Source organism: Symphodus melops, assembly GCF_947650265.1.
Source record: "Symphodus melops genome assembly, chromosome: 18".
Lineage (NCBI taxonomy): Eukaryota > Metazoa > Chordata > Actinopteri > Labriformes > Labridae > Symphodus > Symphodus melops.
The window spans coordinates 5,994,350-6,008,905 of NC_136708.1; positions in this window are offsets into that span (position 1 = coordinate 5,994,350).

The window sequence follows — 14,556 nt, forward strand, 5'->3', positions numbered from 1 at the left end:
TGTTACATGGAAATTATACACATCAGACATGTCAATAATCATGACATTTATGGTCACAGGAAAGTGACAGTGACTGTACCAAGGGTTTGGACTTTTACATCTGATAGACAACTCATTTGGACATATGTGGGAACTGTGTCCTCAGTGAAGTGTGTCAGTCTTCACGCTGCAGCAGTCAGTTCAGTTTCAGTTCAGTCTGACTGAGGAAGGTTTTTGTACGACGCTTTTTCACTGTGTGAACACATCCTGACCATTAATATGCTTAAAACCCTGACAGTAGTAAACTGCTGCATCTTCAGTCTGGACTCCACTGATGGTCAGAGTGAAGGCAGAGTGTGATCCACTGCCTGAAAAACGATCTGGAATCCCTGATGCTCGAGAGATAGCACTGTATATTAGCAGTTTAGGAGTTCCTCCATCTTTATGTTGGTACCAGTGTAAACGGTGTAAGTTGTTATAGAAATAAACATTCTGACTGGTCGTACATGAGATGGTGACGGAGGCTCCCAGAGCAGAGCTCACTGCTGCAGGCTGAGTCACTGTGATCTGTCCTCTGGACTCTGAGGATACAGAGACAAAAACAGAAAGCAGCGTCAGGGTTTAGTGGGCTTCATTTCAGAGGGATGAATGTTCATAGAGGAGAGGAGTTTGATTCTCTGGACTTTACCTGTGAAGCAGCAGCAGAAGAGGAGAGTCCAGATGAGGACACAGATCAAAGTCATATTTCTGATGAGGAGGACGAGTTTTTCTGTTATGATGAAGGACAGCTGTCAGTCATCCAGTGTTCAACTGTCAGGACTATAAACTCTCCCAGAGCACTGGAGCATGGTGCTGCTGATGCAAAGTGGCTCTTTATGGAAATGTTCCGACTGATTCCAACAGGGATCACTCTCATTCCTCTGTTTATCAATTTGTGAATTCATTATACAATTAATCAGAAAACTTTCAAAAGAAATATAATATGGTTTCATGTTCATGGTTCTAGAAAAATGTATTCTGATATGAATCACGAGTCGTAATTAATGATGTTCTTGACAAAATGGTTTAAAAATAATTCAAAGATGTAAATATCTCTAAGAAAGACATTTTTTTTAATTTTTTGAAATCCTGTTTTCATTTGGTGTCAGAGGTGTTGCAGGCAGAGACTCATTGAGGTGTCAGAGTCAGAGAGCTGTGTCTGTTTTTGTACGACGACTCCATCAGTTTGTATCACTGTGGCTCACATTTGGTGGAGGAACCAGACTGGATATTGGAAGTAAGTCACATCTTCAGCTTTTAAGTCAATCAGTAAGTTATTTTGATGTCTTTTGTCTTCCTATTCAAGCCTGGAGGAATAGAAAATACTTTACCTTTACTTTTTAAATAGCTTATTTTAGAAAGAATAAAGACAACATTTGACTTGAAAGGATTTCAGTTTGAAACCTAAACTGAATTGAAAGTGTCATGGTGAGATGGCGTAGAGTTGTGGTAGTTTGAGCTCAGTGTGTCTCTACAGTGAGAGGTTTTTGTACGGTGTCTTCCGCTGTCTTCTCTTTAGCTAACATCAGCTAACACTCGTAGCTGCAAACCAAAAGTCACCAAACTCTTTAAAGATAGACTACATTTTATAATTGTCAATGACTTTGTACCACTGTGGTGGAATTTTGATAGAGGTTTTATATTTGTTCCAAATGAATCACACTTTGACAATCTCAAAGGCAGCTGCTAAATAATGTTCTATTCATGAGTTTTTCTCTAATCAATATGGACGCCTTAATGACTCAAACAAGTGAATGAAAATAATCACATTTCTATGTAATGACCAGGACTTTAACATGTCTCGTGGTTTATATTTATCAAAAGAAAAGAGAGGAGAACATCTAAATGGATGTGTTTTAGCTCAAAGACATTTCGTAAATCTGTTCAATAAAACGTGATATCATCAGCATAGAGAGATTAGTGCTATTGCGTTTCAAAAACTGAACAAACAACAAAGTATATTTATCATATGATGCTTATTAGTAGGGAAACCAACCCCTTGCTTTACATATCAGACTTTGTTTCATTTGCATGTTTAAAAAAAACAACCTGAACCTGAATACTGTAGTGTCTTTTATACTATACTGTACTGTTACCATTTCCCCCAGAAATGTTCTCCCTGTGCTGCTTTACATATCAGACTTTTTTTCATTTGCATGTTTAAACGGCCCTTCTTAGGGTTAGGGTGATCTCCTGATGCAGGCTGATGCTGGAGAATGCTCAGTCCTGGTCCTCCTGGATCTCAGTGCCGCTTTCGACACTGTGGAGCATAGTGTGCTGACTGAGAGACTCCAGCAGTGGGTGGGTGTCTCTGGAAGAGCCCTAGACTGGTTCTCTTCTTATTTATCAGACAGATCATTTTCAGCCACTGTTGGTAAACATGCTTCATCTGTGGAAACCCTACTTTGCGGGGTTCCCCAAGGATCTGTTTTGGGCCCTCTGTTGTTCCTGCTGTATCTGCTCCCTCTGGGACATCTTATAAGATCTTATAAAGATGTGTCTTATCATTGCTATGCAGATGACATTCAATTGTACATGTCTTTTAGTCCCCAAAATGTTTCCAAACTGTCTGTTCTGCTTGATTGTGTAAAATGTATAAATGCCTGGATGTCAAGTAACTATCTCCAGTTGAACACCGATAAGACTGAGGTTCTTATCTCTGCTCCTCAACATGTTGTTCCTGAGGTAAAGAAATGTCTTGGTCCTCTTTCCTCGTCTGTTAAACCTGCCCTGCGTAATCTGGGGGTCCATATTGGTCAGGCTTTTAATCTTGACCACCATGTAAACATTTTGGTTCGCTCTTCTTTTTATCATCTGCGAAATATAGCGAAACTCAGATCGGTTGTGACCAGAGCTGAGCTGGAGATGATTGTCCATGCTTTTGTTTAATCAAGGCTTGATTATTGTAACTCTATGTTTACATGTCTTGGTGTCACTTCTCTGAACCGCCTACAGGTGATCCAGAATGCTGCTGCCAAGCTGTTGACAAGATCATCCAGACGGTCTCATGTGACACCTCTTCTTAAATCTTTACACCGTTAGTTTTCGTGTCCAGTATAAAGTCCTTGTTATTGTGTTTAGGGCCTTGCATGGTCAAGCGCCAGCATACATCACCGAGCTGCTGAGGCCTTATAACACCAGCAGGTCCCTGAGGTCCTCTGATCATGGTCTGCTGGCTGTTCCTCGCACAAGGTTAAAAACTAAAGGAGACTGTGCTTTTGAGGTTGTGGCTCCTAAATCCTGGAACGGTCTTCAACCAGAACTGAGAGCCCTGACCCTTGTGGAAATTTTTAAAAAGCAGCTGAAGACCCATCTGTTCAAATGTGCCTTTGTCTAATCTGTCTCTGTATTGTATTTTATTGTGATTGTGTTTTTATTTTTTTCAGATTTTTCGGATTGTGAAGCACTTTGTGACGTTTTATGCTCTTGAAAGGTGCTATATAAATAAACTTTTACTTACTTACTTACTTACTTAAAAGGAACAACCTGCATACTTTAGTGTCTTTTCCTGTAGACGTGCCCTGTAGATGTGTGTATCTATATTATCATCATTACTTGTATTGTGTGGTCACAAATCATATGTTTCTCAGTAAACTCTGTCTTAATGATGTTTCACCTTATTTAGAATGGTGTTTACAGCACATTATAACCTGTTAAGCATAATCCACTTTGATAATAAAATGTAACCTGCACCTGTTGTGCTTGTAATGAGCTGAGGGCCCGAAGAGCTCAGCCTGTAGATTCAGAGGCCAACATAATAGTAGCTCAGCCTAGAGTCACAGACAAAGATATCAGCAGCTCGTCCTGTACAGTGTCAGCTCTGTAAAAATGAGTAAGCAAGCGCAATAAGATGACAGTGAAGGCTCAAAGTACCAAAAAGACCCTGAGACAGACAGTGCACACGGAGAAAGAATATAGAAACTGATAACACCCTGATGAACAAAAACATGTGAATCCAAACATTCAACATGGGAAAAACTGCCCCTAGGAGGTTCTAATAAAATAATGTCTCTGACTACCTATAACAATCGTGCAACCCACTGCAATAAGGCCAAAAAGGCGTAGAGAAACTTCTCCTCGGGCTGGGTGTGGTGGTGGCTTTGTGGTTTTTATAAAAGGCTGCACCTATGTGAGGCATCCATCCAGTGGTATTTAACTGAGCAATGTCTCAATGCTGACTAGCATCTGCCAGTCAATCAACACAGGTTGAACAGGCTTTTTTCCCCTCCTGTTTTTGTCATGTTGTGTAGCCTGCATGACATAGGCAACAGTTGTTCCAGTCCGCAGCAGCACTGGTGCCATTTATGTACATACTTGAGTTTTTTTCTGTGCACACAGACAGAGAAAGAGAAGACATTTCAGATTCTAAAAAATGTAATATAAGTAGACTTCACTGTCCAGTTGTAGCACAATTTGGGTGAATTTCTAACTATATAACATAGTTTATTCCTTTGAGAGTGGTTGTCTTGATTCTGTAATTTTCATCGAGAAACACAATTTACTGTAAACAAGTACAGGACAAGATCAGCGAAGAGATAAGAGGTCAAACTTTGTCTGCATGGGATGTTAAGTATGATGCTTAAGTAAGTTTTTAGTTTTACGGTGTTACCACCCAGGTTCATATCCTTTAGGGGCCCAAGTTCCTCTACTAGAATGTATGTCTAATATACATATATCCATGCGTTGAGCTGTCTCTCTGTTTATTTGTAATATTGTAATATAATATAGAAGCTCTTTGAAATGTTTTTATAACATAACTCTTCTGATAGCTCTGTTCATATCTCATTCAGTTGTTTGAATGAATCAAACAAAACAAACATAAAGAACGCTGTTTGAAAATGTTTGTAATGTCTTTATGTGTCCAATTTAGACGTTTTTCTGAGGTGAATTCACATGAAGAACATTGGATTGTGTTCACTTGAGTCTCTGTGCATGTTTCCTTCAAATGGCAAACATTATTTGGATGGGAAATTGTTGTAATGTTTTAGATTAGATTGTAGTTTATAGTATAGTATATAGATTATAGTTTGAATACATTTTAGGTCTTTTGTGTGATTTTCTCTGTGTGCTGATGTGCATGAGAGGCTTCTTGAAGGGAAGTGAAACAATGTGTGAGTGACTGATCGGTGGAGCAGAAGGGAACATCTGACAGAAACCTCCTAAAAAAAGAAAATCAACTTTCAGACATTAAAGGTGTCCTAAAGGGTGTGGTGTTTGATTGACAGTTCCATGCTCCCTGTCCTTTAATCTGATTGGTGTCTTCTGTAGGTGATGTGCATCCCACCGTGACAGTGCTGCCCCCCTCCAATGAGGAGCTGGAGCTGGGGAAGGCCACGCTCATGAGCCTGTGTTTCAAGAGAATAAATATTAGCTTGTTGTTCATATCTGTGTATTGTTTCCTGATAATCTGTTCAATAACCAATAAAAAATGCTCACTAACCACGGATCCAGAAGGTTGTTGAATGACTCCTGACCTGTTTCGTGACAATTATACACATCACTGTTGTCATTAATCATGGCATTTCTTGTCACTTAAAAATGAAGGTGACTGTACCTGTGAAGTCTGGACTTTTAAATCTGGGAGTCGCCTCAGTTGGACATTTGTGGAGACTTTGCAAAGACAGATAAGATTTATGTGATTTATATTTGTTCATCTCAAAGCAGCGTCGTTTATTATGAAACTTAATTTACTGCAAAAATGGGCAGTTGCAGGACTCTAAGCTGAAAAAAGTGTAGGCGTGGGAATGTGTGTGTGTGTGTGTGTGTGTGTGTGTGTGTGTGCATTTGTCCTTAGTGATGTGCATCAGTTCAGTTTCTGTTCAGTCTGACTGAGAGAGGTTTTTGTATGACGCTTTTTCACTGTGTGAAAACATACTGACTGTTGATGCTATGTGAACTCTGACAGTAGTAAACTGCTGCATCTTCAGTCTGGACTCCACTGATGGTCAGAGTGAAGGCAGAGTTTGATCCACTGCCTGAAAAACGATCTGGAATCCCTGATGCTCGAGAGCTAGCTAAGTAAATCAGGAGTTTAGGAGTTCCTCCATCTTTCTGTTGGTGCCAGGATAAAAAGTTATTACCACGAACATTCTGAGTGGTCGTACATGAGATGGTGACGGAGGCTCCCAGAGCAGAGCTCACTGCTGCAGGCTGAGTCACTGTGACCTGTCCTCTGGACTCTGAGGATACAGAGACAAAAACAGAAAGCAGCGTCAGGGTTTAGTGGGCTTCATTTCAGAGGGACGGATGTTCATAGAGGAGAGGAGTTTGATTCACTTTACCTGTGAAGCAGCAGCAGAAGAGGAGAGTCCAGATGAGGACACAGATCAAAGTCATATTTCTGATGAGGAGGACGAGTATTTCTGTTGTGATGAAGGACAGCTGTCAGTCATCCAGTGTTCAACTGTCAGGACTATAAACTCTCCCAGAGCACTGGAGCATGGTGCTGCTGATGCAAAGTGGCTCTTTATGAAAATGTTCTGACTGATTCCAACAGGGATCACTCTCATTCCTCTGTTTATCAATCAATCATTTCATTATTCAATGAATCATATATGAATACACTTTAAAAACAAATGTTATACGATTTCATTTGCATGCTTCTTGCGACATTTATTTGTATATACATACAGATCTATATATATAACAAGTCATAATTAATGATGTTCTTAAAAATTTATTTCAAAAGAATTCAAAGATGTAAATTGAGAAATGTATTTTTTTTATATGACAAAAAAATACATTTGTTATGATCTTTTTAAATCCTGTTTTCATTTGGTGTCAAAGGCGTTGCAGGCAGAGACTCATTGAGGTGTCTGTTTTTGTGTCAGAGTCAGAGAGCTGTGTCTCTAGAGGTTTTTGTACGACCACTCCATCAGTTTGTATCACTGTGGCTCACATTCGGTGGAGGAACCAGACTGGATATTGGAAGTAAGTCACATCTTCAGCTTTTAAGTCAATCAGTAAGTTATTTTGATGTCTTTTGTCTTCCTATTCAAGCCTGGAGGAATAGAAAATACTTTACCTTTACTTTTTAAATAGCTTATTTTAGAAAGAATAAAGACAACATTTGACATCAAACAGAAACACAAAATGAATTTAAAAGAAGGTGAAATGTTTGAAGTCAGAGTTTTTATTTGTTAGGAGATGATTTTCAGTGTCATGGTGAGATGACATGTGGAGTTGTGGTAGTTTGAGTTCAGTGTGTCTCTACAGTGAGAGGTTTTTGTACGGCCGCTCAACGACTTTATACCACTGTTGTGGAATTGTGGTGGAGGAACCAGACTGGATGTTGGAAGTAAGTTTGTGTGCTGATATTTAATCTCTTTATCATCACTTACGAGTTAGAAAAGTTTCTCTGAATATTTGTAGAAGATTTTAAACCTGTAATGAAATTGTTGTTTTTTTATGTTGAAATTGAACTCAGAGCAGCTCTCCTTACTGTTTCTGACCATGTTAGGAAAATGTGAGAAAAGGAAAGACGAGATGAAAGATGAGATTTCATGAAAGATGATACAGCACTGCTTGTACTCAGGAATAGTTTTCAACGATGTGAAGATGATACAGATGTTTTAGATGAAAGTTGGACAACAGGTTTCTAAATTCTTGAATCTCTGTTTTGAGTCTGAACGATTTGAAACAGTCATTTTAAATGGCATAAAATCCTGCTGAATATCCTGGATAATAATTTTTCTTCATTCCGTTTCACTTCTTGTAGAGATTACTCTGTAGATTACTGAAGCCGTTTGTTTTCTTAGTTTGCCGTCAGAAAGCTTTTTGTCTACTGTGTTTGGACAGAGTGGATCTGGCAGACAATATTTCTCATTTTAGAGTTTAGATTTTTATTATTGAAATCTTTCAAGATAAATTTAGTTGTTGGCTTGAACTAAAATCTAGCGAAGTCTTCAATATGAACGTTTGAGTAATGATTCTTTTGGACCTGTGTAGTGTCTCATTTCTCAGGTCAGACAAGGTCTCTCTTACTCTGTGTGTTGATGTGCATAAGAAGCTTCTTGAAGGGAAGTGAAACAATGTGTGAGTGAGTGATCGGTGGAGCAGAACATCTGACAGAAACCCCTGAAAAAAAAAAAAAAGAAAATCAATTCTCAGACATTAAAGGTGTCCAATAGGGTGTGGTGTTTGATTGACAGCTGCATGCTCCCTGTCCTTTAATCTGATTGGTCTGTCCTGTAGGAGCTGATGTGCGTCCCACCCTGACAGTGCTGCCCCCCTCCAATGAGGAGCTGGAGCTGGGGAAGGCCACGCTCATGTGCCTGGCCAACAAAGGCTTCCCCTCAGGCTGGAGTCTGGCCTGGAAGGTGAACAGCAGCAGCAGCTGGGAGGAGAGCAGGAGCCCTGCGGTGATGGAGAAGGACGCTCTCTACAGCTGGAGCAGCACCCTGAGTCTCTCTGCAGACCAATGGAGGAAGGTGGGCTCTGTGACCTGTGAGGCCACCCAGGGCTCCCAGACTCCAGTCACAAAGATTCTGAGTAGAGACCAGTGTTCCCAGTAACAACTCACTGGGACTCTGCTGCTGGTTTTATTGTGATACTGCTCCAACTCTGTAGTTCTCTTTCTCTCTTAATGTTATGTTTCAAGAGAATCAATCTTATCTTGTTGCTTCATATGTGTGTGTATTGTTTCCTGATAATCTGTTCATTAAATCAATGAGAAATGCACTTTTTGTCTTTTTCAATTATTTCTAATGTGTCAAAATGACTTCACAGTGAGATCAATTCTTCACAATGTAATCCAACCTAAAAAAAAATTCATAGAATAAAAGTACAATTAAATTTTTCTTCTTTGTTTCTATGATGGTCACATTAATATGTTAGTTTCTAAAGTAAAAATGACATCCTCTTTTTCTTTGACTTTGGCTGGCTGGTAGTGGGTGGGGCTTATTAATTAACCGTTATACAGGTTTGAAAGATGAAGGTCAAAGAGTTGGAGTGAAGCGAGCAGCCTGACATCTAAACACCCAACAGACGGACGTCCACTACCTCCCGTTTTAGTACCCTTTTCCATTGACCAACTAATAAACAACAGAAGTTGAGAAATAGACTGTGTGCTTGTGCTGGCCGCTTGTGAGGAGTCTGACGGTCCAAGCTCGTCGCTGACTGCTGACTTTTCTTACCAATATGTTAGATTTATTTTAAAAGTCATATTAACCATAATCCTCTGCTGGTGTGCAGCGTTTAAGTGCTTTTACAATGAAGTTTAAAATCCAAACAGAATATTGGTTTGGAGAAACTTCCAGCTGCAGCAGTCAGTTCAGTTTCTGTTCAGTCTGACTGAGAGAGGTTCATGTACGACGCCTTTTCACTGTGTGAAAACATACTGACTGTTGATGCTATGTAAACTCTGACAGTAGTAAACTGCTGCATCTTCAGTCTGGACTCTACTGATGGTCAGAGTGAAGGCAGAGTGTGATCCACTGCCTGAAAAACAACCTGGAATCCCTGATGCTCAAGAGCTAAGTAAAACAAGAATTTAGGAGTTCCTCCAACTTTCTGTTGGTACCAGGCTAAATGGTTGCTTAGATGAACATTCTGACTGGTCGTACATGAGATGGTGACGGAGGCTCCCAGAGCAGAGTTCACTGCTGCAGGCTGAGTCACTGTGACCTGTCCTCTGGACTCTGAGGATACAGAGACAAAAACAGAAAGCAGCGTCAGGGTTTAGTGGGCTTCATTTCAGAGGGACGGATGTTCATAGAGGAGAGGAGTTTGATTCACTTTACCTGTGAAGCAGCAGCAGAGGAGGAGAGTCCAGATGAGGACACAGATCAAAGTCATGTTTCTGATGAGGAGGATGAGTGTTTCTGTTGTGATGAAGGACAGCTGTCAGTCATCCAGTGTTCAACTGTCAGGACTATAAACTCTCCCAGAGCACTGGAGCATGGTGCTGCTGATGCAAAGCAGCTCTTTATGGAAATGTTCAGAGAAAATAATTGATTTTCAGTTCATCATTTCAAAATGTGCTGAAAACTAATATGAATATGAGAAGTTTTTTAGGTCATCAGAAACCAACCACAGAGCATACAGGGTCATTGTGTGGTTTTATTGACATTCCTCGAGCTGCTGCTTAGACATCCTGCCAGTTTATTTTTCATTTCTTTGAAGGCTGTGCTGAAGGTTTGTCTGCTGGTTTGATGAAGCTATCTGTAACATCATTTGAGTTCACTGGAAGCTTTGTGAAGGTCTGAATGCATTTGTTCGGTGGTTTTGGTGAACAAGGAAGGAAATGTGTTTTTTTCTTTTCTTTTTTTTCGTATAAACTAGATCTATTAGATCTTTACTGTAACATATAGAAATGAAAATTGTACAAATAAAATCTGCTTCACACAAAGGATTTATATTTTGTGTATTTCCATACCCTTTATTTTGTTATGTTGTTTTGAGATATGTTTACTAAGAGCCTGAATCAACATATCTATATAAATATTTGTACATTTTCAATTTCGTTAAATTACCACAGTTCCTCTGATAACATGCAGAGGGCACCAGCATTTGCTTCACACCATCCCCATCTACTTGTGAGATCAAATATTGCATGGGTATCCATCATCATGAGGAGTAAAAGAATCATAATCCCCTGGCTTATTTAACAAATAGATCAATGTGTTTTAAGCATGCCCACTTTTTTCAAAGAACCAAATTGCCTGCAGCCTCACTCATAGTTTAAGACATTTAAACAGGAATGTAGTGCATTTCTATACTTCTCTGCAGACTAACAAGCACTGAGTTTTGTCTCTTCACACTCAACTCAAAATTAAGACTAAAACTCTGCCTGGTGAACTACTGTATATTGTTGAGCTGTTCAGTTCTTGTCACACTGATCATGTTACTCTGAACATGAAGACTGTTATGGTCCTGTGTTGTGTTGTATTTGTTCCTCCTCCTGTCTGTATGAGAGTGGGCGTGTCTGTGATAGGATGTGTCAGGTGGGCGGAGAAGGCGGCTGCTGACTGGAGGAAAGGAGTGGACAATGATTGGAGGAGCTGCATAAAAGGCCGTGGCTTCATCCTGCTCACCCCTCTCTGCTCCTGCCATCTCCAACTCGGCCAGCCAACTTGAAAGCTGTTGCAAATTGTGAATGTGCTATATTTTAAACCCCAGCGTGAGAGAAGCCCTACTTTTGTTTAAATATTTTTCTCCTGTTTTTGTGTTAGAAGTTAGGGGAAGTATTGTTTTTGAGTTTCCAATTATTATTTGATAGGTATGGTTGAGGGTACCTTATGTGTTTTGTTTGTTGTTTTAAGGGTATATTTTCTCTCCTTTGAAAATAAATAAGCTGTGGGTAACTAAAGTGGCCTGGAATGCTGGTTTCTTGTTGGGAGTGGGAAGAGTGGGGGCCGCTTTTATGTTGTGTCCAGGTTCCCCTAGACCGGGGACATAACAAAGACTAAGGGAGATTGTGTTTGCCCCTTTGTTAGTGGGTGACTCTAGGCCCAAGGTGATTCATAATGACTTTGTTGCTAACGTTAGTCACATAAAACAATTACAAAATCAGCCTGTATTACCTCAAAAACATGGATTCAAAAGATCTATACGTTAACAAAACTGTAAAAAAAAAAAAAAAAGCATGTTTTTTTTCTTCAGGGAGCTGGACTATTGTAACAGCATCCTCACAGATATCAACAAAAAAATCTATGAAATGGCTCCAGCATGACCAAAATGCTCCTGCCAAAGTGTTCACAAACACCAAGAAGATGGAGCACGTCAAACCAGTTCTTAAAACGTTTGTCAGACAGAGAATAAAAGAGAGAGAAATAAAAAAAACAACAGCTATGATTAGTGCCTGTCACCCAACAACAGCAGTGCTGATATTCAGTACATCACTCCCTCCCGCGTGTTTATGCCTACTGTGAATTTTCTGGAACTATTACTACCTGCTTCAAACCCCAGTTTAACTTAAAAGTCTTGTTCTAACCTTTTACTATAAGAAAATGTTTCAATGTTGGCAAGTTCATGTTAAAAAAATTTTATTTAAGTTTTTTTTGACATAAATATGCATATATATATATATTATATATGTGTTATAGTTTTCTTTATAATTTTCAAATCTACTCATTTACTACCAGGTGTATCATTCTCCTATGAAATCAAATTGTCAGGCCTGGACTCAAGTGCAGAGAACTTTAAAAAAAAAAGATCTTTATTTTTCTAGAACGCAAATGATTACAAGACAGAGAGCTGTCTATGGAAACCTGAATCCTAAAATAGAGCAAAACTCAAAATCACTGCAAAAAAGGCAGGCTAACAAAGCTAAAAGGTTTCAACACAAAATCACTTCATAAGGCAGGAAGGGAAAAAGGCTATAAAATAAAACCTAATCTCTATAACTGAAATTCTATCAAAAATAAAAACTATCATAAATACATAAATACACACTATCACTAAGCTATCAACAAAAAACAAAATTCACTACAAAAGGCAGGAGACTAAGGCTATGAAAAATCAAACTATTGCTATAAACAAAACAAACACAAATCGCTGCATACGGCAGTAGACAAAGGCTATGAAAACATTAACAAAACTTACAACAAAAACATCTCTCTCCTTGAGAGGCAAAAATGCGAAAACTAGAAATACTTCACAAGGACTGGAACGTGCCGAGGACTATGGGCCTTTCTCACTTCTCTTATTTGCACCGAGTGTCCTCCGAGTTGTCTCCTCCACTTGCGTCTTAGTCCCGCCCACCAGAGATGCACGGAGGAAACGAAGCCGAGGAGAGAGGACCGAGGAAATCAGCTTTAAGACACATGAGACGTCGTTTCCTCGACAGCGCCACATGACGCGACATCAGCTGATCACGTTCAGCTGTCAATCAGCCGAACAGCTGTTTATGTCCACACTAACACACACTGTATTATTTCTAATCAAACACACACACTGTATTATTTCTCATCAAATACAGTTACAGTGTTTAGTGTCTTTACCTGATAAAAAAAACACCTGAAGAACAACCTGCAGTCTGTTTCAAACCAAAAGGACAGTTTCTACTGACTAAAAGATTTCATTTTGAATTGTCTACAATTATTTATTATTATTAAACAATCAATGACTGATATACGAGAAGGGGGCGTGTCTGTCAGTGAAAAGACTTCCGTGAAGCCGGCTCTCGTGTCTCCTCGGATCAGCCTCCTCTTTCCTCGATCCTCTCTCCTCCGTTCGCTATAAGAGCTTTGGGACGATCCTCAACATGGCGGCTTTGGAACTACTTCCGGTTCGGCCGAGGACCGAGGACCGAGGAGACTGCAAATAAGACACTTGGGATCCTCACACCTACTCATTCACATACTTGTGACATAGAGGGGAGGGGGGACAGCGGGTGTGTATTGTAACTAATGTCTTGTGTCCTGCCTTTCTGTATACTGCTACTGAATGCCTTGAATTTACCTCGGGATCAATAAAGTATCTATCTATCTATCTATCTATCTATCTATCTATCTATCTATCTATCTATCTATCTATCTATCTATCTATCCATCTACTGTTGGTAGAGGTGGCCATGTAAATCCATCAGAAGCAACTAATCCTAACCTGCAGCTTTATATACCACTGACGAAGCAGCGGGAGCTACTTTGGGTTAAGTGTCTTGCCCAACGACACAGTGGACATGCGGCTTCAGGAGCTGGGGATCAAACCTCCAACCTTTGGTTTAGAGACAACTGACTCTACCAACTCATCCACAGTTGCAACATACAAATAAATTCATAAAATGCAGAAATTTCATTGAGTAAAGGCTTCCCAGCGTTTAATCACTGACTTCCAAACTGGTCACTCGTCACACAATGATGCCATCATCAGATGTTGTGGGGCGGCTTTGGCTCAGTTGGTAGAGTTGTCATCTCTCAACTACAGCAACATGTCTGACGTGTCCTTGGGCAAGACACTTAACCCCGAACTGCTCCCCCTGCTGCGTCAGGGGTGTAACAGGTCGCCGCTCTTGTGGTCAACCAGTTGGTGCTCCTCAGAGCCTTTGAATTGCCCCACGGGGATAAATAAAGTTTAAAAAAAAAAAAAAAAAACAGATTCAGACTGCACTAGTAGAGATGCCTTTAAATGCTAAAGCCTGTTAAAAACAGTCTTCATTGAATACATTCCAGTTCATTATATTTTTTTGTTTGCTATAAATATGGTATATTGGACTTTCAATATGTACAATCTTGATTAAAACATAATAGTAACATTTGGAAATTGAAAGTATACATCTCAAACCATCCAGTTCTATTACAGAGAGAGAGGTGGGATGTAGCTACTATACGTTTAAGCAATATAAATCCTGTGATCAATGTTATTATTGGTGAAAAGTCTATAAGCCATATTAGCATTATAAATTACTTTTGACTCATCTTTTAATGCAACAAAATATTTTGTTTTTTACACAAAAAAAATGAAGTTTTCTCAATGAGTCATAGAGACATTAACATAAGATGAGGGGACTTTGTCAGATTTTTTCTCTTAAAACATATCAGTTAAAGTTTACATTAAAAAAACAACATTCTTTAAGTTTTTTACATCAATATTTATCAG